Genomic DNA, 24,506 nt, shown 5'->3' with positions numbered 1-24,506 from the left:
ACAGAAGCCCCAGGTTTAAGGTGGTATAGGCGGAGGTATCAATGATCAAGGTGAGCCAGACTGAGAAGGTGAGATTTGAACAGGCTTGAAGGAGAGCAGTAAGTTAACCAACCAGATATGTGCATGAAGAGCACACCAGGCAAGAGCAGAGGCCTAACCAGGACTATATTCTAGGGACAATCAGAAGGCCAGCCTGGCTGGAGCAGCGTGACAGGGCTGGGGCCGGGATGGGCATAGGAGACAAGGTCAGAGATGCTGTGTGGAGTCAGGTCTTGCAGGACCTTGAAGACTATTTTGAGGACTTGGGATTTCCCACTGAGAGAAACAGGACACCAAGGCAGGGATTTCAGCAGAGGAATGAAATGACCTAGTGCACACTTTGGAAGGGTAATTTTGACTTCTGAGTTCAGAATATATGAAGGAGCAGAAGGGTAGAAGCCAGAAAACCAAATAGGAGGCGATTTCAACAATCAGGATGGGATAGTTGCAGAGGGTGAAAGTGATTCGTTTCTGGATGTGTATTTTAAAGGTGGAGCCAACACAATTTTCTTGACCCAAATTCTATCTCTAAGGTTCGTCTGCACTGGAATCCCATCATCACTTCCACATAATCCCCTAAGTGTGGGAAGAGAGAGACATCATGCTACTTTTTAAAATAAATCCAAATTCTCTTAAGGTCCTGCTTCTTGACATGAATATTAAGCGCACGTGGAAGTTGTGACTCCTAATCCACAGACTGAGGTTCCTGAAATGATGTTCATTCAGTCTTATTTCATGCCCAAATGTAAATATGGCATGAGAAAAAGTGCTGTCTTTCCCTCAACCGAAGGAACTGCCAAGCCCAGAAAACAACCAGAAGGACAATGGAGAGGCCAGCTGTGTCAACAAAAGGGAGGTCTGAGCAAGAAGGTGTTTCTCTAGGAAGTACCTGGTCCCCTGAGAACAAACTCCATCCTTGTCACCTCCTGACTGAGGCAAATGTGTATGATCTATCGCCTAGACAAGCACTGTCATCTGCTACCTGGTCCCCACCCAACGATCTCCTCTAGAACCACCCTCCATATTGCCACCAGACACACCATCCCAAAGCACAGTGAGGGTGGTGTTCTCTGCACTGACATTTTCTCTCCCTGTCCCTGCGCACCAGTATCTGTGCTGCGCCACGGCTTTAAGAAACCATTTTTACAAAACCAGCCCATGTTCTCCAAGATGGCCATCAGTAGTAGAGGACACCCAGTAGGGGCAAGAGGCTGAAGCCATCTTGGAGGCTTGGTATTCTCCTGACCTCAGTTCCACCTCGGCAGTGTCAGTGCCATGCAGCCTTCTTTACCTTCTGCCCCAACTGCTGTGCAGTGTCGCAGTGGGCTGTTAAACAGCTGCCACTTTCCACCCCAGACCTGGAGGAGATCCAAGGGCTGGGTAAAAATATTCCTCTCTTCACATAAATCGTCAGAAGAGTCTTCTGGAATAAACATGAAATGTGCAGCATCACTGCTATCGGTCACCCTGTTGGCTCTTCTTCCTTCAACTGCCCCTTTCTATGCTTCCTTACACAGTCTGTGGATGGGAGTGAGAGTTTGGTCTAGAGTCATGGAGGAACATATAAAATTGCAGCTGGAGGGAATTCAGAAGTCACCCCCTTTTCCTAAGCAGCGGGACCTCCTCTCTTCCCACCCCCCAAACAAACCTGATCTAGATCCCCAATATATAAAGTACATAAAGGCACAGTGCCTTTGGTTGGAGAAAGGTTAGAGGGCCCAGTTTAGTTGCCCCCTGCTGCCCACTCTCAGTGGTGGGGAAGCCAGCCTACCAATCCCATAAGCCCCTGCACCATCAGTTGGCCTTAGGTGCTCTGAGGCCTCTTTTTTTCAGTAATACTTTCTTACTATAGACTGACAAAGTAAGGATGGAGAAGATGAGCAGCAGGACTTCAGGATTTTCCCACCCCTACTGATCATAACTGAGAGAAGAAGTCAGACAACTTGTTTCAAATTCTGGACCTACTAGATCAAACATTGCTATAGTGTGAAAATTGCTAAGCCTCTCGGAGCCTCATTTTTCTTATCTGAAAATTGGGGACTAATATTACTGAGTTCACTCAATAACTCGTTCATTTTTTCCTTCAACCAACATTTGGGGGGTATTCTACTCATAGGGGCTAAGAACTGCCTTGTGCACTCTGTGCGGACAGAACCAGGAGTGCAGTTTCCATGCTCTCGGCCTCACGTGGAAAGGTGCTCACTCGGGTAGTAAATGGCCATCAACTGTGATTGGATGGCCATCGGCTGTGGCTAGTTGGCCGTCAGCTGTAACCAGTGAGCCATTGGCCACCAATATAACTGCCATGGCTACGATAGCAGAAAATGGGGGCTAGCAAGAAGATGGTGGCTGAGTGAGCAGGAGCGAATTGCAGTTAGCACAGCGGAGCGTGGCGGAGTGTGGATTGCGGATTCTGTGGCTCCTGCTTCCTGCGTCTCCAACCCAGCCACCAGTGAGAGTATAGTGGTATGACTCCCCTACTTATGGTTACGTGGGTGTTCCTCTTTGGCCTCACCATGTCCTGCGTTCTTATGTCGGGAGCAGAACCAGAGACCCTGCGTGACTCCCTACATGACGCACTCATTACAGTGCAGAGACATGGCCTCTGTCCTCATTAAGCTCACCTTCAATGAAGAAAACAGGCTGCAGTCTAATGCTATACTCTGATAATGTATGATAGAGGAAGTATTGGATACTGAGGAAACATGGACCAGGAAAACTTCGGCAAATTTGGGCCTGGGCTGAAACTTGAAGGGCAAGAGTTATCCAGGTGAAGAGTAGATTGAGACAGGGCAAATGTTGAGGGGGAAGAAGGAATCCAAAAAATGTTCTGAGCATATGGATTCCTTTGTCCAAAGACCCTGGATGGGAGAGAGCATGGTGGTGATGATTAATGAGATAATGAGATAGTTTATGTAGAAAATGTATCATATGAAAAAAAATGTACCATATACTGTCTGGCACATAGTAGGTACTCAGGAAATGCCACTTGCCCTTTAAAAAACAAAACAAAACAAAAACTGTAGATTTTGTTTTCTCAAATCCTAGACCAGAACATAAGATTGAAAAATATGCTTTACTAATGTGGCTCTAAAATTACTGAAATTCATGTTCTCGTTTATGATATTCTAAACAAGGCATAGCTATTTATTGGAAAGATGTGCATTTTATTTTCTCAGGTACATGGAAGAAAATTATTATAAACATATTTATGTGTGTATTTGTTTTTGGTGTTTGTTTGTTTGTTTTTTGTATGAAACAACCACTCTTCCTTATCCATATGAGGAATTTATTACCATTTGACTTCAGATTTTAGTAAACACAAATGTTAATGTTTGTTCTGTAAACTCTAATATCTCCACACACCTTTTACTCTTTGGTCATTGCAGGCTTTTCACGTCAAAATTCTAGGCTCAACTGAAGACTGAACTGTAGAACTTTTAAAAAGCAGGAGACCTATTCAGGTATTCTGTTAATGAAAAAAAGAATGAAAGCAACAACCTCCAATGCACATGTGTTTTATTTTTCTTGGAGGTTTTTTTTTTTTTTTTAGTAATATATGTACCAACAGAAAATACATACCCTCTTTTTTCAAAGCAATTTCAGTTTATATTGCACATCTTGACTGATTCATTGTCAGTTGACTGGATACCAACATGGATAGAGACAAGAGCGGGTAGAAAAATCAGGAAAGAATTTAATACGCATTTAGTGTTTTTTCAAGAGATCCGTATCCACGCTCACTATATTCCATCCTTCTTTTTCTTTTTTGAAATAACACAGCTCCCTGATAATAACTTTTATTTATCCGGTACTTTGCCAATTAAAATGCACATTTTTTCTTCACAGAATTCTGTAAGGAAGGTAGTACTTATTTTTATCATCACTCTCATTTTGCAGTGACATAAACTTGTCCAAGGTTGTATAGGTTGTGAGTGACTGATTCTGAATTGTCACTCTGAATTCTAACTTCAATTTGTCATTCCATGATTTTTTCCCCCATTATATCTACCAGCCAGTCTCTAAAATTTCTTCCAGCTCTGAATTTTGGTAGAGTAAAAGCTTCATGAGGGCAGAGGCCTTGCCTGTTTGGTGCAGCATTCTATCTCCACTGTTATGCACAGTGCCTGGAAAGTTAAAGGAGCTTGTTCTTTTTCTTTTTATTTGTGACAATATGGATGGATCTTGAAAGTACTGTGCTCAGTTAAATAAGTCATATGGAAAAGGACAAGAACTGTATGGTATCACTCATATGTGGGATATAAAACGAAAAGCAACCAAAAAAAATAAATAGAACAAAAAAAAATGAACTCATAGATGAGACAACAGATTAGTGGTTACGGGGGAAGGGGAAGGGACACGGGGGAGGATAAAGACATGTAAAGGGAATCATATAGAGATTAGGCTTTGGGTGGTTTTAAGAGCTTGTTTTTCATTAAATTAAAGTCCATGTCCAAACCCCTTTTATAGCCTCAAGAGTTGATGCTGAAATGATTACTTGTTGAGTGATACTAACTAAGCAGCTGGTACCCACGAAGGTGGCAAACTAAACTTTATATGAGACCCAAGGATGTACAGAATGGCATACAGCTTTGCCATGGCAGAAAACACAGCACCCATGATAGGGTACATATTTATATCACATGCAAACATCACCATTGCTGGCGATGGTTGGGGTGGACACAGTTGAAGAGGCTGTTGGGACTTCCCCTGACTTCCATTCTTGCGTCTTCCTTTCCCTAAAGACATTGCTACAGGATGCTGGAGCTCTGAGGGTTTCCTATAATTTGGTCTAAAAATTCACTGGGTTTTTCCAAGCTGTTAGTACTTCCTCTTCAAAGCTTTAGCTTCTCAAATTGGTAAGCATTTAATTTCAGTTACAAAATTAGTTGCTTATTGGTATGACATATAAACTGATAATTTACCAATGAACAATCTGTTATAATTTGCACAGCATTTTCACAAGACAACTATTTTATAGGAGGGAAGGAAGATCAGGATAGCTAAGTGTTTTGCCCCAGATCACAAACCTAATATTTTATAATGCCAAATTCAGGCTTTCTAGCTCAAGTCATTCCATTACGATAATTCTAATGTGTCACTGATACTATCTACTAAACAATGCATAAAAATAGTAGACTGTAAAGGAATCAGGGAAGCCTCTTTGCTCCTACTCAGGATCCTTCCTTTATTCACAATGAATTCCATAAACACAGACCACTTTTTCCCAATATCCATTCCCAGATCCCTCCTTATTAGGGCAGCAGTGGCCAGTGGTGGTCGTAGCAATAATATCTCTGAATTTTTAGGGTGGAGTCAGAGGATCTCTCTTTTGAGAATTTTGCCTTCTTGTCATATTCATGAGAATGATCTCCAGACATGTACCCTCAGTATATAGACAATTAAGCTCAGCATATTTACCGCAAGCTTCTTCTTCTGTGTCAGCTCTGTTATGTCATGGTCACCTACCTAGATGCTTAGGTTAATAACCCAGAAGTCACCCAAAGTTCCTTTGTCTCACTTTCCTTTCCTCACTATGCAATCTCTAAGACTGGTTGATTCTTCCTCTGAAGTCTTTCTTCAGTCTGTGTCTACTTCCTGACCCAAATGCCACTTCTAATTCCCCATTGGATCCCATCTGGGTTTCTGCAATGGTCTTCTAATTGGTCTCCCACGATTACACCTATAAAGTGAAGAGTACGATGTTTGACTCTGCTTTATACATACTGAGAGAAACAGGCCAGGGCCAGTGCAAAATGCTCTACCACCCTTTCCAAGAACAGGCAGTAGACTATGCCAGTGTGGATGTTTGTCCTTATTTGCCAACTTCCTCTCCACCCTACTCTGTTCACATTTTTCTTCAAAGAAACTGCACTGTTGAATGACAGGGAGACCTCCCAAAGTAGGACTCTATGCCTGGTCAAGAGAAAACAGCATCTGGCCTAGACCAGAGGGAAGATCACAGGAGGCAACACCTCAAAGGAAGCAGGCATGACCTCAAAACACACATTATACCCACCTGCTTAACAGAGGCTGGGGCTCCCCAAGGGAGGTTGTCAGCAAACATACCCAAAACATTTGCCTGCAGCTCTTTCAGGGAGCTTACAATCTGCTCTGAATCTGTGTTTTTCTTTCTCTGCTCACAATCTCCTGCTCTCTGGGGAGCTACTCTGCATCAGGGACTATTTAAGAGGCAGAAGTCCCCTGGTGACCATGGCTGACAGTCTTCATTTTGTGGATTCTGTTTCCCCACCTGTTAAATGAGAATATTTAACAGGTGACTCATCTTCTGGGTCATAGCGAGTCTCTTGACCCCACCTTGAGGGGGAGAGCATGCCCCTGGGGTGTGTATTACGCAGGGCTGGAAAATACCAGTGGAAGGAATCCTGGCTTGTATGGTGATGGTCTCTTGCTGTGGCTGGTCTGGTCCAAATAATAGTTTAGTTAAGTATAAATCAGGTTCCAGCAATGGCGCAAGGACAAGACAAGGCAGATCCTTTCAGGATGGGAGCACTTACAGTATGCCTGAGATTGCCTGTTTTTATGAGTATGCTCACTTGTGTGTTTCAGGGTGGGTGTGTGTGTGTGTGTGTGTGTGTGTGTGTAGCAGACAGTAACGTTCTGTCTTTGAGCCATTCAGTTTCTTCTACCAAGTCAGCCATGCCTTCAGTGGAGGTAGGGAAGAGCAGAAAGGGCACTGCACTGCCATGATGAGGCCTGGGCTTCATCCTGCTCTGTCTCTATGAGGTTGGGTCTCAGTCATATCACTTCCTTTTCCTGAGCCTCAGCTTCCCCTTCTGGAGCGCTCCACCCACCTCACTCTGCATGGCTCTCAGTAGGTATGAAAGAGCAGAAAGTCCTCTGTGAAAGTGGGAGAGTTCCTCTCCTGCTAGGGGATGCTGTAGCACAAGGAAGCCCTGTATTCCCCAAAGCCAGGATCCATTTTTACTTGTAGTACCACTGACAGCACCTGCTATGGGAAAGATTTACATTCACAGCTTCTGGGAACTGTGCTCTGTCCTGCCATACAGGGGCTCGCTGAATATGAGGCAGAATAACGAAGACTCTTGAGTGTTTATGGATCAAAGCAGAACACTTTGACCTGAAGACAAGTTTAAGAAAACTATGATTAAAAATAGCTGAGATTGTAAAACAAAACAAACAAACAAACAAAAACAAATGTTAGGGAATCAAGGCAAACTTCATCTAATAATAAGAATAAATTAAGAGAAAGGATGCTAGACCTGAGCTTAGGGAGCCTGTGTTCTTTTCCACTCTCCCCAGTTTGGCCTGTAAGCTCACTGGGTACCAGGTCATGTTTTCCTTTAATTGCATCTCACTGTGCCTGGCACATACTAGGAAGCTATTTAAAAGTAGATACTTATTGGCATATTGGCATGGTAATATGTTCACAATATAGCATAGTGGGTTACAAAGCAGTATGAATAATACATATATATTTCCATAGTGAAAAGATTGGAAAGATATTAGCATTGTTATATCAACAGCACTGTCTCTGCATGATATTACAAGTTACTTTAATTGTCTTCTTTTTTATTGTTATTCCATAACTTCCTATATATGATATATATTAGTTGTATATTAAAAATGTTTTTAATGTACATGTAAATGTATAACTGTATTTTCAATCCTTCAGTTTTCCATTTCTTTTTGGATGATCACAATAAACTGGAAAATGGAGAATTGAGGATTTGAGAAAAAATAAAGTGTTAATTAATATAAAAATAAAAATGTTTGGCATCCAGAAGCAATAACAGAGGCTGTTTTTGTTCCCAGTGAGTACAGTTCAATGTGATACACTAACATGCAGCTGGAACTAGGAAAGTCTTCATGCTCTCTACCTGTTCACTGCAATCAAATTGAAGACAACTCAAATACTCAAAAATAGAGATTTGGCTCACCAAACCACAGGATAGCTACACTTTGGATCATTACAACGCTTTAAAGGTATTTTGTATGCACATTTGTATGCACAAAGGTCAAGCATGCACATTAGGATATTTTGTTGAAGTATTTCTATAAAAGAATGCTAAGTTGCCTGTATATACTTATAATTCTGAGAAAACTCATGTTTATTAAGACCAAAATTCAAACAATATAAAATAGAACCAGGTCAGTCTCTTATTTTGTAATGTTGCTTAGTTTTATAATTTTTGTAAACACCAAATGGAAAATAGAGAATGCCTACATTCCAGTAATTAAAATAACTTCTAAAGTTCCATGGAATTCCAGAAAATTATAAAGAAAAGGTCACAGAGAAACAAATGCTCATATACTACACTGTGGCTGAGAGGATAAATAAACCCAAGTTTTCTGAAACATGACTTGGAAATACATACATCAATTTTTTTAAATGTCGTTGTCTTAGTTCCACCCATTCTGTTTTAAGAATTTTTTATGGGAATAACCAGAGATCCAGAGACATTCTCCCACTAAGATTTGTGATGGAAAACAAGAGAAGTTAAAATGTCCAACAGTAAGAAATATGTTGAATGTGTATACCGATAGGATGGCATAAGTAGGCAGCCATTCAAAACATCCCATGGAAAAGTATTTAGTATTACCAAAAGTTGTATTAGAACATATAGTTCTTAGATTACCAAATAGAACATGCCATATAATTACATTAAAAAAAGACTTTGAAGAATGTAAACTAAAACATTGACAAAGATTGTTTCTAGGTGATGGAATTTGGGTAGTTTCAGTTCTTTTATGTTTGTTTTAATTTCCAAATTTTCTGTAATAAGCATATACTACTTCTCAGCTAATAATTGCTAACTGAAAAGTAGAAGATAGTAGGCAAAACTGTGAGGTGGACTCTTTTCATTGTTGATTTAGGTGAAGATACGCAAATCTTTTTGACTCCCTGTAAACATACCCACTTCTCCTTCACTCCCCATCCCTTCATGACACATAGGAAAACTTCTCAATGCAATCCTGGAGGTTCCTGGCACGAAATGCATGCGTGCACACACACATACACATGCATACATTGGGCCAGATGCACCTGGCAGGAGGAGCAGAGCCCAGGCCAGCCCCAGCTCACCTCCCTCTATGTGGGCCCTTAGGCCCTCCACTCTCTGCCTCAGTTTCACCCAATGAATGAGTGTGCTGAACTAGAATGTCTCCATGGGCCCTCTGCTCAGGTAGTGTTTTATTCTAGGGGTAACGTTCTTTGCTGGAAAGGTTTATAAGGGAGAGAGACATAAATCTCCTTTGTGACTCTGTCCCCAACCTCTGGTCTCCTTTTTCCCTTAGGATTTGAAACGAAAATGGAGCTTTTGTGAAGTTTCTGTCAGGGGGCTTGGGGATGTGGCAGGTCTCAGAAGAGGCGGGAAGAATGAAAAGGGTTTATGAGCTTGGACTAAAATTCCAGGAAGGCAAGAACATGCCACAGGCTGGGCAACAGAATTTTATTACCAGCAAGGCCACAGGTTGGCACACTCCGAATCTTTTGCTTTAGCATCCCACAGAGGAGCATGAGGTACTGTGGAGCTTCGCGTAGCAGGTGAAGCCCTGTACAAGGAGGGTAGGTGCTATGCTGGGATGGGGCACTGGGTCTCAGCTGACTTTCCTGCTTCTAGTCAGGACACGTTTGCTCACGGCCTTTTCTCAAGTTGCCTAGCATCACTGGAGAATTGGAGGAGGTATCTCTCAAAGCCTCAGTTTCCTCATCTTTGAAATGAAAGGTTGGACTAGATCAATTCAGAGATCCTCCCCCAAGTCTGGCCCTGAATTCAAATATTACAAACCCTTCTCATGGTTTAGCTTTTGTGGAACATGTGAAGAGTGGAACACTTCAAGTTGCAAAGTTTCTGCACCTTTCCCTGCCTCCCTTCTGTGCCCTAGAAGAGCAATAAAGACATTTAAACTAACTGTTTTTGCAATTGATTTTTGTTTCCTCCCATTTTTTTCCTATACATTTTAATTTATTTTCCATTTTCTTAGTTTTCTTCCTTTCTTCTTCTTTTTTAAATTGTCTGTGCGTCACACGTAAGATAGAGGCCAGAAATGTTCCTATATCCCTTCTGGATAGGAGAATAAGGAACACCCGATTTCATACTGAACAACAGACTCTCCTGCCCAAAATACTCTGGTTTGAAATCCAAACTTGATTTTTTATTCTAGTTTGATATCTAGAAATTGACAACCACATTAAAAATTCAACATGAGTCCAAGTTTATGTTTGTGACATACAAAAGGATAGTTTTGGGGTCACATTGCATTGTTATGTACATACCATGTTTCCCCGAAAATAAGACCTAACCGGAAAATAAGCCCTAGCACAATTTTTCAGGATGACATTCCCTGAACACAAGTCCTAATACGTCTTTTGGAGTAAAAATTAATATAAAACCCGGCCTTATTTTCGGGGAACCACAGTATAAAAAAGTGAAGCATTAAACACTAAGTGTATGCCTGGAAACTGTGGGAATTCTGCCCTCCAGCCCTCAGCCCTCCAACTCAGGGAAACTCACAGGCAGAGAGGGCTCCACCCAGGGTTGGGTGTCTGCTTGTGTTGGGGAGCAAAGCAGGCTCGTCTTGTGGTCACTGCATTGTCAGTACTGATTTTCCCTGTGGTGAGCGTGCTGACGGCTGTCGGGTGATGTAAACTTTGTGTGTAAGCAGGTCTCTTTTCCACTATCAAGACCTTGACTCTGGATGTTTGTAATCTCACCTTCCACTCTGGGAAAGATGGTATTCAAGGGGCTGAAGGACCCTAAGTCCCAAAGCTTCCATTGTTATCAGCCCTCCATCCACTTTGTAGAAAACTCATTTTCTCCTCAGGTGAAGTAGATGGATCACTCATTCGTTCCTTCATTTTAGGGCCAGGACTTGGTAATGGACGAGACCTGCTCCTGGAAAAACCCAGTGCAAGGAGGCTCAGAGCGCCACGGACCAGGATGCCTGGTTTGCATCCTGGGCCTTTCCCTACCTATTTGTTAAAACATGGCAAATCATTTAACTTTTCTGGTCCCCAGCTGCTGCATCTATTACATGGAAATGACAATAACATCACTTACTTCATTAGGTTGTTGCAAGGATTAAATGAGTGCTCGGGATAGTACCTGGCCCGAAGTAAGCATGCGTGTCAATCATTAAAGTACAGCACAGCATGTGCTACACGCTCTCATAGAAGTACACAGCCAGAAATGATTAATCCTGGGGATTTACAGAGGACTCCTGATCAGTTAGGGTCCTACCAGAGAAGCAGAACCACTACATAGGCTAGAGTGTCCGAGAGTCATTATCAGGGCTCGTTCCTCACAATTGCAGGGATTGGCTAATCAGTCGATGTGAGGCTATTGCCTCAGTTTAGACTTGGAGTCAGTAGGGCAGGCAGTTGGGAAAGAAAACAGGCGTGACACAGGGAAAGCAGTGATGGACTACAATCTGCAAGGACACACTGGAGCCCGTTTCTGCCTCTCACTGCCTCCGATGAGATGTCAGTGACCTACAGGACAATTTGGCATTCCCCCTGGAGCTCTCCATGTTGGTCCAGGATTCAGAGGAGCTGCAAGAGGAGATCAGGTGGGAACTGGAGGAGCTGAGGGCTCAGCTGCTGACCCCCTAAACAGGTGAGCCAGCAGATCAGGGAAAACATGCGTAACACATGGTGTCCCGCACCAACCTCTAAATATTAAAACATAGTAGCTTCACTTCCATATTCCAAATATTGTGCAAAATATCTCTTGTGGCCAATGCCGCTACACAGGGACGTGGGGTCTGGAAAATGTAGTTTCCACTACCTACATTTCTACAGAAGAAAGAATGGAATTGGGTCTGATAGAATAAGCATTTGCCACGAGGAGTGAAGGGGAGGCTACTCTAGACCCAGGGAATATAACGTGCAGAGCATGTAAAGGTCGGGTGAGTTCAGGATGTACTGTGGTTGCAGCATAAGGTGTTTTTGTTACTAGGCCACAGAATCAGTCCAGCGTCATCACAAGCCTCTGTAGTTTGAGGAAGTGCAGGGATGTCTATCCATTGGGTGCAATTCTTCATTAAACAAAGACTGATTTCTTTTCCTTCTAGGCTAATGTCTTTCCCATTACCAAGGCAATTAGACAGCCGCAGTGAAAGGAACACTGAACTTGGGTTTTAGTCCCAGCCTTGCCCCATGCCTTATGGGTGACCTTGGAAAACCTTTCTACACCCTAACCTCAGTAACCTCAACTCCAGGGATTTGAAGTGAAGTGGTAGCCAAATCTCCAGAGTCATTTCAAACTTTAACATTCTCTGGTTTTCTGGCAATGACTGGGGCACAAAAAAGGCACAGCAATTTCCATTCTGTTGGAAGCCAAAACAGAAAATGCAGGGCCCGTTGCTGCGTCGCTTGACTTTTATCTCTAGATCCTGGAAGCAGGCACAGGACAATGCAGCCTCCCATGGTTTTTCCTGTGGTCTAGGCCTGGCCTGAGTTAGATGTCCAAGGTCAGGTCAAGGCTAAGTTGTATTTGTCTTGGTATCACTAGCTTTGCACTGTGCTGGAAGCATCTGACACTCAATAAAAGTTGGATGAATGAACTTGTGGGATCTGGGACCAGTTACTCAATAGGTTAGGAGACGGTGTATGGGCCACTTTGGGGAGACACTACCCGGACTCTCCTCTTAAGGGAGACTTTGAATCAAAAACACTTTCTTCAAGTCCACTCTAATCTTGCCATGTGTCTCCAGGAGGATTACAGGACTGAATAAATATGAAGAGGAAAGGACAACAGCCTGATGCGTGTTTAAAGTAACATGAATCCTAAACAAAGAAACAGCCACCTGGCCTTTAATGCCATGGGTATTTTAATAAATGTTTCTATTGGAATATTTCTAGACATCAGTCTACCTTCTCTCCAAAATTGTTAGGGAAAGTCAGACTATTGCCTCACACTCTTTGCCTCTTTTCAAAGAGGTTCAAATGTTGAAGCCCAGGGAAGTCAGGGTGCTATTCTTCATGGAGTCCAATAAAATGCCGATACATTTTATTTCCCTTTCTTAAGGAAAAACAATTTTGCTAATAAACAATAGGGCTGTATTTTATGTATGCAACTTGGAACTGTGGAAAACCTGGGCTTTGGAGTCAGGAAGGCTGGCTTCAAAACTGGGCTTTACTGCTTAACAGCTGTGTTTACTAAGCAAATTATTTCATCTCTGCCCCTCAGTGCCTTCTTTTGAATAAAGGGCATGACAACACTGATTGTTTAAAGATTTTAAATAAGATGGTGTAGATAACCTGTGATAAGTGTTCAATATATGTTATCTTATTTTCCTTATATACTTCAAAAGTAAAAACGATAAAAATATATTTCTGAGTTTTCCTATTGCTACTTGTCTGTTATTAGTTTATTTGTTGTGTTACACGCTTGCCTTTGCAGGCAGACAAGTTATAACAGGCACAAACAACTTGAGGGGAAAAAAAGTCATGGAAAAAAATAAAACTGAACTTATTATTTTTTTGCATAAAGCTCAATTTCTGGCTTCATACAATGATGTTTTAGGTATGAACTAGCTCTGAGCCTTGCTTTCTAGGGCCATGAGGCAGAGAGCTGAAAGGTTCTTCAAGGTCACCCACAAAGCCCTAACATGGATGGAGAAACTGAGACTCAAAAAGGGAAGTTAGTGAGTTCCCCAAGAACTCACACATGGTTAGAGATAGTGTAAAGATGGGAATTTATGTCTTCTGATTCCTCGTCCAATGACATGTTGCCTCACAACCTTTGCTGATTCATCATGCAATCTTGGCAATTTCCCTTGTTGTCTGTGTACTGGTCTTTCCATGAAATATAATATAGGAAGGATAACTCACAATCCATGCCTCACAGAGATGTCTATGGATTAGTCAGACTTAGGCTGCAATAAGTATTCACCTCCCTGGAGTTGGGCACGGCCATTAATTATTCATAAAAGTATTGCAAAGAGAGCTACTTTGTAATTGTCAGATGGAAGGACCCTTCTTCTACATGGTTGGGAGAATTGATGGTTGAGTCCATTGATGTGCTGAATAACTGGGATAAGTCACTTACCCTCTCTCAGCTCTATTATACTCATGTATGAACCAAAGAATGTGGTCCAGAGTAAACTTCCTTCTACTCCTGATAGTCTAACCTTCTATCGGTTACTTCAAATTAGGACACAGTCATGGGATGACTACACTTCCCAATAACAGGGACCCATGCAAACTTAGAATCACCAGGAAGAAAACCAAAAAGAGAATTAAATTGGAAGTAGGAAAGGAATATAGATTTCTTTTTAAGCATTACTTCTCTGGTCTATAAGCATACTCATGTTAGGGCACACCAAATCTCTTGAATAAGGTTTCTAAGCAATGTGTCAGAGGTATTCCAGGTTTCTCATCTCTTCTTTCTCAGGGTAAACATCTTTCCATGAACTCAATCTATGAACATGTCTTGACAAGCAGTGAGGAAAAGCCAGGATAAGTGGATCCAGGCCAGGATTTGGGACCAGGCTTCTGTCTTTATTTAATCTTTCTTTCAGTATGAAAGATAGAATGGTGACAGCCATGAGCCCAGGGAGTTGGGAGGCCTGTCACTGGCTGACTGTGTAAGCCTTGGCCTTGCTTATTCCGCTCTGAGCCTCGGTTTCCTCCTCTATAGGAGAAAGGCATTGGGTTAGATTCTCTTTAAAGTTCATTTGAGGGCTAACATTCCTCTGTTTGGCTCGCCTGGGTTTTCTGAGCAGTATCCAAAGCAAGAATTCTTGACCAAGCTTTGTCTCAGAGCCCAGAGATCCCCATTTCTTTTTGCTCAAGGGCTTCAAGGGACTATGTTTAATCCATTTGCAACCAAAATTTGTTTCCTTACAATAAGTATTTGTGTTGCAATAATTAAAAAAAAAAAAAAAAAATTGCAGTAAATAAAGCCAAAGGCATTCCTTAAGGAGCTACAAAGAAAGTTGCATTAATATTAGGGGTTGGGGCTTGGTAGGGATGTTGGAGGAGGGGGACTGTGGTTTCTCTCGAAATCCTGCTAGGCACGAGCAGCCACAGCTCTGGTACCCTGCCACTGCTGAGTTGGCAATGCTTTAACGACACCACCCCTCTCTAGCCTCAGTTCAATATGTTCCTGCAAGGAATCCTTCATCTGTGAAGACCAGCACAAGATGATACACTAATATAGACTTCTTTCAAAAGTAAGCCTAATGAGTTCACTCTCATTTTAGGAAGCTTGGGAATTAATCTGTAGATGAAAGAGTCCAAGTTTCACTGACTGGAGCTTCGAATCAGGCAAATTCTAGCTGAACGTTTGAGGAGAGAACATGCAAACAGAGATGGGCAAAGTTCTTCAGGTTCAAAGGCTTGGTTTGGAAAAGAACCCCCTAACATTCAGGTGCTTTTGCTAACGCTTATCTGATTTACTCAGGCTGGGGATGGGAGAAGGCCGAGGCATTCTGTGGAGCCAAATGAACATGAGGTGTGTTCTCGTTTCACCGCTGCTGCTTTGCTTTTGAGCTTCTGTGTGCTTTCAGGGGGAATCTAATCCACATGTTTTGAATCCTTTGCACTTGAATGCATGGAAGTGCTGGTTGGTGAGGCTGGCCCCGATGGCCAGGTGGCCTCTAAAGAGTAGGGAAATACTCTAAGCAGAAATGCCTCAAAGCATGGAGATCTGTCCTGTCCCCAAGTGCAGGCAGAAAATGAGGCAGGATAATAGGGCACACAGGGAAGGCAAGCAAGGTGAGGTGACAGGATATGGTCTGTGACGCCATAGAAGTTGGAGGACAGTATAGAAAACCCTGAATGTGAAATTTGAAAACTGGGGCTTGAATCTCTTCAGCAACTGTAGTTTCCTTACTTGTAAAATGGACATTTCGATCAATAATTCCTTCTCCATGTGGTTGTGAAGATTAAATGAAATAATGCTTGTGAAATTCGTGGCTCTGCTCTTGGCACAAAATAGGCACTGGATAAATATTTCTTATTTTTTTTAAATATTTAAGTTCAATGCAAATTCTTGTTCCTTTATGTGTTTCCAAAACTGGTTTACCCTGTCTCCCACACACAAACTCTAATTGTCACCCTGAGAGCCGCAAGAAGTGCACTCTCTGGAAAACAATATAAATTAGCTCACATATTTTTTCACACCAAACAACATGATTTCAAAATGCTCAAAAAAACCAGAGCCAAAGCAAATTCCCTCTCCCTGCCACCCTCCAACCCCAACCTTTTAAACCTTGGAAATCAGACAAGAGAGAGAGAGAAAAGAAAAGAAAAAGCCCAGCCTTCCATTGCTTCACATCATATACATATATCGAGTTCATTTCACAAACACAAGGTGCACTGTCAGAAGTGCCTTGGGCAAAGTTTGTACTTTGCTTGAATTCTAACTTTTGTTTACCAAGGTAATAAACCGGTCCTCTGCTGCCCCAGGTGTAAAGCTATTATGAAAAGGCATATTTGTATTTCACCCCACCTCAGATGTACGGTATGTGGGACATCCTGCACTGTAAGAGCAGCCGGGATTTATTTACAGAGAGAGGCACCCGAGCACGGAGAGGTGTGTTGTCAGGCTGGGAAAGGCTAAGCCCTGCCAAAGACCTAACCTCCCTCTTTCTCTCCATTCACCTGCCCCTTCAGACACAAGTGCTTGTCCTCTCTGCCTTGGCAAATAACCCAGCCTGCAGGTGACCCTCCAGGGGACCTTTCCTGTTTCTATTTAGACCAGTTACATCAGTCCTCTTCAGCTTTTTGTCCTAAGTTTTCCAACCAACCCATTGCTGACCCGCTTTGTACAGCCAGAATAGAGTGGATAAATACGGCAGCTGCAGAAACTTCTGCTCCAGTCCTGTGTCTGGAAATCTCCATGGTGGTTCTTCCCCCTCCTTTGCGCAGGCTGTCACACCCTGATGGGTTATCTGAGGCCTGAGATGGGTGGGAGGGAACTTTCACCCAAATCTCTGACTGAGCTAAATGGCCTGGAACCCACTCTAAATCATCTAGTGAGATCTTGGCATGGGAAGGAGGAAAGAATGTATGGAAAAGGGCAGACTGAGAAGGCCAGGGCTGTTAGCCTGGGCAAGTAGGAGAGCTGCTGAGGGTGGCTGTGATGTTGCTGCCTCCAGGCAAGCTGGCAGACCACCCAGAAACTTGCACTGAGCGACTCTAACAGCAGCAGCAAGGTCACAGCTGAACACATAAGCTTCATGACACAGTCAATCCTCTTTGTCCTCAGCCTTCGGCTAGAACTGAGGCCTCCCTTTTATCTTCCGGGAGGCAATTCCAGCTTCTTCAGAACTGTAGGTTCCCGTGTTTCCTGAGCCCCTAGTAGGCACAGAGGCTTCAGTCAGGGCCTTCCACGTTATAGGCACTCCATAAATACTGTTGAACAATCATTTAATTCCTACTGTATTGTTTGAAACAGTAAGACCTTGAGCAAAATAATTGACCTCTGCAAGCTCAGAGTCATCATCTGTAAACCGGGAAGCATAACAGTAATTTCCTTTCAGAGTTGTTATAAGGATCAAGTGAAGAGCCCCACATAAAGTCTAAATTGCTGCACAAATAGTGGTGGTTACAGCAACGTAGAACTCCTTTAGACTCACGCTTCTAGTCTGTGTTTTGTCAACCACTGTCGCCCTCATGCTGCCTGGACACTCAGTGTAACACATACCCATTTAATCTAGGAAGGTTTAGGTACAATGGGAGGCATCCAGAGCACAGAGATGAATAACACTTTCCACTCCATGGAGTCTGGTTTGGTGGGAAATGCGGGTAAGAAAAAGATATTCCGTCACTAAACACATGATTATTGAGAATTTAACATTCAATCATTCAATAACTATTGAAGGCCAATTGTGGACCAAGTATTGGGAATTGTTTTAGTTAGGGTAGGCTAATATGACTTAATACAAAACACATTTATTTTTCATTCACCTAACAGTCTTAGATAGTATGTATGTTGCTGGGGCAACACTCCTTCACTTAGTCATTCAAGAGCCCAGGTTCCTTTCATCTGTGCCTCTACCATCCCCTCGGGCTTTGTCATCATCTGGCAAAAGGGGAAACACACGCAGGGGTATGCATGGGAGGTTTTCCTGGCCTGGCCTGGAAGCAGTGCCATATATTTCCATTCATGCTCCATTAGCTAGAACTCTGTCACACCTAACCACAAAGAAATATGAAATGAGCCTCACTTTGTTTCCAGGAAGGAAAAACAGATTTTGGTAGACATCTAGCCAACGCTGATACAAGGATATAGTGAGTAACAAGACAGGATCCCTACCCTCAAGGAACTTACGGTTTGGGAAGGTTATGATAAATAAGTAAACACACAACCCAGATAATTTCATGTAATAATAGGTGCTCTGAAGACAATAAAACAGGGGGGTGTGATGGAGACTTTTGGTGAAAGGGCCTGTTTTAGGTGGGGGAAGAAGTTAGCTGAGCTGAGACTGGAATTATGAAAAATGATCAGTTAGGGGAGAGACAAGGGGTGGAGAGTCCAGTAGAGGCTGTAAAATCAAGTGCAAGGTCCCAAGATGGGACTTGCCTGGCATGTGGAGAACAGAGCACAGGCCAGTGTTGTGGGGATGCTATGAATGAGGGGGAGGATTTGCTGCGGAGGATGGAGAAGTTGAGGCAGGGCCAGATCATGTAGGCTCTTAGAATTATGTAGGGTAAAGAATTTGGCTAAATAAATAAATAACATTTCAACAGTCATTGTGATCAATGCAGAAAGGAGGTGTTTGCCATTCTCAGGCCTGCACTTCCTCAAATCCATTCATCCATTCATTGCTTTCCCCCAGCTCTGCTCTGTACTGCAAAAGAGCTGTCCCCTGCCTCAGGCTCTCACCCAGCTGGCTTCCAGTTGGGAACAGCCGATGGGAGGCACTGGGAGAAGATTGGCGGGTAGTAGAAAGGGAGAAACAAGGGTATCTCTCTCTTTCCTTTTTTGCCTCAGGCAGCTTCTATAGCAGGTCTCTGTCCCCTCACGGCCCCAGTTCCTACTAGACAGGCCTGCCATGGTCCAGCTTCCACTAAGTGGCCTTTGGACACGGATACAAGACCTCCTCTCTTTGTGCCTCTAGCCCAGCCCAGTAGTAGCGACCTCTGCTATTGATAATGCCTAGATTGGCTTCTCAACTTCATTCACCTGTGTAACCATTGACTAGCATTGGAGTCCCTGTGTTAGACACTGACAGTGGCTTGCATTTCCCTGTTGGACTCTGATGATGGATATAAGGTACAAACCACATGCTGTGGGAATGTTCCCTCAGCACTGGTACCATGGCTAGAACATGGCAAGTCCACGGTGTCTGTTTTGTTTTCTTATTGCTGCTGTAACAACACAACTATGATAGTTCTGGAGGTGAGAAGTTTAGTCCCACTGGATTAAAATCAAGGAAGCTCAAGGGGAGAATCTGTTTTGTTTTGAATTTGTTTTTTTCTTCTTCCAGATTGTAGAGACTGCCTACATTCCTTGGTACATGTTCTTTTCCTCCATCTTCAAAGCCATCAATAACAGGTCTAGTCTTTCTCACAAAGTTACCACTCTGATTCTGACTCATCTGCCTCTCCTTCCCCTATGTAAGGACCCTTGTGACTGCGCTGGGACCACCACAATACCCTAGATAGATAATCACCCTATTTGTTTTAAGGTCAGCTGATTAACAAGCTTAATTACATTTGCCATCTTAATTTCCCCTTCCTGTGATATAATACTCTATTCACAGGTTCTGGGGATTAGGATCTGAACATCTTTGGGGAGCCATTATTCTGCCTGCAGCACTGACTAACAGACCAAATAAGTCAGAACAGGTGGAGGGAGATTATGGAGGCCTGCTAAAGGAGACAGCAGTTTGGGGCCTTACGCTGAACACAGTGAGAACTCCATGCCCATGAACTGAAATGAACACAGAGGCTACAGTACTCCAGAGAGAACATTTGTGTCCTCTAGTTCAGAGGGTCTCTCCAGAGATGCTTGAAGCATGGCTTGATGTTGCTCTGCCTGCCAGGCCTGGGATGCAATGCAATGCTGGGACACAGCTCCTGTTAGTCTCTCACCCAGGATGGCACGTAGGTTTCTTGTTTTCCCAGACAAAGGTTCACTTCAGAGAGGGGAGTGGGTGAAGACAAACTGTTGGCTACAGCACGTGAGGCCCATCAGTTTCAATTCAGGGACAACTGGAGTTGATGCAGACGTGCCATCCAAATGTAATCAAACGCCTCCTGTTGCCAGACGATGTGTTATTCAGTGAGGGGCTGGTGGGGGGTGTTGTGAATCCCAGATGCCTTCTGTAACTTTATCAGATGGGTACTGGGAGGAGAGGAAGGAGAACCGAGAGGGAAATTCACTTCACTGGCAAATAAACTTCCAAACTGTAGCAGATTCCCGAAAAACTCTTGAAACTGCCTGTAGAAGACAAGATCCACAATGAGGCAGTAAGCAGCGCATGCTCACAGTGGGAGGATTTGTGACTGTAAGCCCATGGGCAGCACACGGCACTAGATCTCAAGGAAAATCCTGGATTCCAGTCCTCCACTTGTGTATGTGTATGTATGTGTGTATGGGGGTGCGGGGGGCGCAGGGGGAAGGGAGGTGAGTCTGAAGAGGACCAAGTCTGGGTAAGTATAGAATGGCTTTCTCTATTTTGAGCTAGATTTTATGGAAATTACTTTCTTTAAACTGTTTTATTAGTACTGGAGTTCCCCCACCCACTCTTCCAGCCTCCCAGCCCAGCACCCTAGGGCAAAACAAGGTGAGGAAGTCCTTGCCAGGTCTGATCTTGGGAGAAGGAGGGGCCTGCCCTTAGGGTTATGGGCCTGGGGTGAATGTCTTAGTCACTGCAACCCAGACTCACGCACACTCTGATTTCAAGTTCTGAGCTTTCTGAACCACTGTGCGGTGCTGGGAACATCTCAGGGACATCTTTGGGACAGAGGCTTGTTAAGGGATTGCATCTTGGTTGAGTGGGTGCCTCCAACTACCTTTGTCAGTTGAGAATTCTCTTTAGAGAAGAGTTGCACTGTGAATTCCGGTTATGTAACTGGGATAGAGGTAGTATAATTGTATCTTTTATGAGCACAGAGATGTTACATCAGGGACATGTTTCATTCTTAGAGACAATTTTTGGTTCCTGAGAACCTGGAAGGATTAAGGGCTATTACCACACTCAAACAATGGATGGTGGTAGACACAGGACGCCGCTCCAAGATCATATGAAAGACTTGGGCGAAAGCTGGTGATGGGCGGCAAAAGAGGGAGAGAAACTGATTTTTCACTGCCTGCCCTTCTGTGCTTTTGGAACTTTGTACCTTATGCATCTGTTATTTATTTAAAAATAAATAAAATATATTATGAAATATACAGAATCAGTATGATCTCAAGGACACAAACTCAGACAGGTAGAACAAGGGAACTAAAGTTAATAGTACTCAACTTGCTAGGATGAGATGGTTTCTCATATCTATACCTTCACATAGCTTCTATATCTTCCTTAATGAACAATGTAATAGATTTCTTAAATGGTTTAAAAAGTCACACTTTTTTTTTTTTTTTTTTAACAATCAGGGGAACAGTATTTCCTATACCACGGCTACATTAATCTATAGATCAGGCTCAAGCTGATAAGATAGTCTCCCCCCCCCCCCCCATATGCCTTTTCCATTTACCAGTTTCTTTTCAGTTTGCCAATGAGTGGGCTACGTTTCTAGGTCTGATTCGTGAATCTCTTGTTGTTCACTCAGTCATAGTGAAACGTCGTGCGTATATCACCCTTCGTGATGGCTGGGTTTCGGTTCAATTAACCCCCCTGTTATCATTATCATCTCCGCCGTCATTCAACACCGTCGCCCACTGTCAGTCAGCAAGCTTTTCTCAGTTCAGTGCCATACGCATTTTTAAGCTCTTGCAACCTTTGGCCATGTGCTATGGGGGTTGTGAAGGTGAATCCGAAGTGTCCTGCCCCCTAAAATACTCTGTCTCAGAAGGGAGACAGCGTGTATGCAGTTAGCTTTGACTGGAACCAGAACGTCTGAGGACGTTAAAAGGCACCGTGACATATTATGACTGTGAGAGAGGAGAAAGAGGGATGAGTGCTTCAGGCAGGAAACTCTCCTTCCTTTGATCCTTCTGAGTTCTTCACCTGTACCTCTCTCTCGGGTCTTTATCACAGCCTGTAGTGTGTTATGTCCTTATCTTGGTCCTTTCTCTTGCCTACTATGGCCTAGGCGAGGGACACAGTGAAATAGAGATACCAATAAAATGCTGCAGAGCTTGGAAAAAGCTGAGAGGAATTCCATTCTGAAAGCAGAATTTATAGAGGAACTAACATTTGAAGAGACTTGAGGCATCGATGGCATTTAAACAGCAGAGATAGAAGAAAGAGTGACTTAGAAGCAGAGAAGGGCGAAGGGGTGTGAGGGTGCTATGTGAGGATACACTTATCTGAACTTTAGATTCTACATCTAAATCAACGTGAAGATGATTTCACCACTGGCCTCAGAGGTCACTGTCAGCATCAAGTAGCACACCAAATAGTATAGCTAACATTTACCTCGCACCCACTGAGTGCCCACGGTCACACAGCTAGCAAGGAGCAGAGCCAGGATACACACTCAGAGTTCAGAAGTGAAGGCTTTAGCCACAATTCTACACCACCCTTAAAGGATGAAAAAACTGTCCACATACCAAAGGATTCACAGGTGTGATTTATATGATTCCTTCTAATTTGAATGTGTCCCATGGACCCTGGTGGTCTCTGATCTGGAAGTTTAGATTTTTTCTGAGTTAATTAGGCTTCCTAGACAGTCACCAGCCTGTTGACCTGGTACCTAGTCTGCTTACTAGGATGTTACTCTAGGGGTGAACTTTCCCATAACTGGAGAGTGCAGTTCAAACCCTGGACAGAGCCTTATTGGGCTTGGACAGAGTCTTTGGGAGGGCCGCCCACTCCAGGCCTGAATGTAACCAGAGCTCCTTGACTCCCACTCTGAGAAACCTCTCTTGGTTCTGAAGTTCTCAGTTGGGGAAGACATGAGTCACCTAGGCACCTTCCAGATTGATGGCCTTGTTGAAGAGTCCGCATAGGGCCAAGTTACTACCAGTAGGTGAACAGCCAGGTGGCCCATTCTTGCCTTTGCCTAATACCGCGATGCCCTCTTTGAGGAGGCCTTTCATTTTTACTGGAAACCTGCTAACTCACGACCCAATAGAAATCAAGTCTGAGAGCTGGCACTGTGGCTGTGTTCTCTGAGAGTGTTCTCCATTATTTGTTTTCATTACTGCTGAGGTGGTACCTTCAATGTCACCATTACTGCTCTTGACAGAAAAACTATCTAGGAATAAAGTTCCTGTTCTGTGCTCTCTCGGAAAAAAGAATAATGCTTTACAGAGATAACATGTATTTGTCTTGTGCTTTTTAGCTCACAGTGCTTTCACATGTGTTACTTTTAGTGGTTACCTTTTGGTGGTGTGTATGGAGGTGGAAGGATAGGAGGAAGATTTATGGAGGGGAAGTATTACTTCCTTAGGATTCATGGGGACACTGAGGCTCAGAGAGGTTAAGCAGTATGATGAGGGTCACACAGCCAGCCAGTGATAATGCAGGGACACTGATGCCAGTTTCCTGCCTCCAGACCCCAAACACTTCTAACTTCCCTGAGCTGCCCGGGATGCCCCATCCCCAGGTTCTTAGGCTTGGAGGGCACCTCTGCCTGGTTTCCACACCCTCCCAAGTCCCTCTGTAGCTGTATTATTCTAAAGAATCTGTCAGTTTCTGTTGGGAATACAACTCAAGGACTAAAATTCTCAACAAGGGGGCAGTTTCACCCCCCAGGGAACAATTGGCAATATTTAGAGACATTTTGGATTGTCACAACTGGGGAGAGGGTAGTGAATGCTACTGGCATCTAGTGGGTACAGATCAGAGATGGTGGGAAACATCATACAGTGCACAAAACAATCCTCTATGACAGAAAATTATCCCGCCCAAAAGGTTAACTGTGCCAAGGTGGGGAAGGTGGGGGTTAAAATAAAGAGAAAAAACCTCCAATTCCCAGATCCCCATGCACATAGAGAGCTTTCCATGAATGTCTTCTTTTAAAACAACTATAGGTGTTTTGCATGCATTTTTCCTCTCCTACCATAATGAGGACCTGCCAAATATGTCAGAACTGAAAAGGGAAACTGAGGCCCAGAGAAAAGATGTGCCTGCTCAGATGTGCCTGCACCAGCTAATACATGGTGGAGAAGGAACCAGCTGGTTCTCCTGCCCCAAACTGAATGCCTTTTTGACTTCATCATGCTAAATTCCCCCCTCAGTAGCTCTGCTTTGAGCCATTTTCTGACTCACTGATTCAACAAATGTTGTGATCTAAATGTGCTCACTGACACAGACCTGCTTATAGCTTATTCCAACACAAAATGAGGAGGCGTGAAACAACCTAATAGACATCAGAAGAACCTCCTTGATTCTGCCTCATTTCCCTTGGTGTCCTC

At 43.4% G+C, this 24,506-nt stretch overlaps 1 long non-coding RNA gene across 1 annotated transcript in view; it reads right to left on the bottom strand.

Annotated features, from left to right (window-relative positions):
- Positions 1 to 17,907: 17,907 nt before the first annotated feature.
- LOC141570993 (uncharacterized) overlaps positions 17,908 to 24,506 on the bottom strand; it is a 58,699-nt gene continuing 52,100 nt past the window's right edge. The window contains exon 3 of the long non-coding RNA XR_012495417.1: positions 17,908 to 20,420. This is a non-coding gene — a long non-coding RNA (uncharacterized LOC141570993). The remainder of the gene's footprint in view (positions 20,421 to 24,506) is intronic.

The sequence above is a fragment of the Rhinolophus sinicus genome, linkage group LG01 (genome assembly GCF_036562045.2).
Source record: "Rhinolophus sinicus isolate RSC01 linkage group LG01, ASM3656204v1, whole genome shotgun sequence".
Classification (NCBI taxonomy): domain Eukaryota; kingdom Metazoa; phylum Chordata; class Mammalia; order Chiroptera; family Rhinolophidae; genus Rhinolophus; species Rhinolophus sinicus.
The sequence above is the reverse complement of the archived record's forward strand: the minus strand, read 5'-3'. Positions and strand labels throughout refer to the sequence as shown.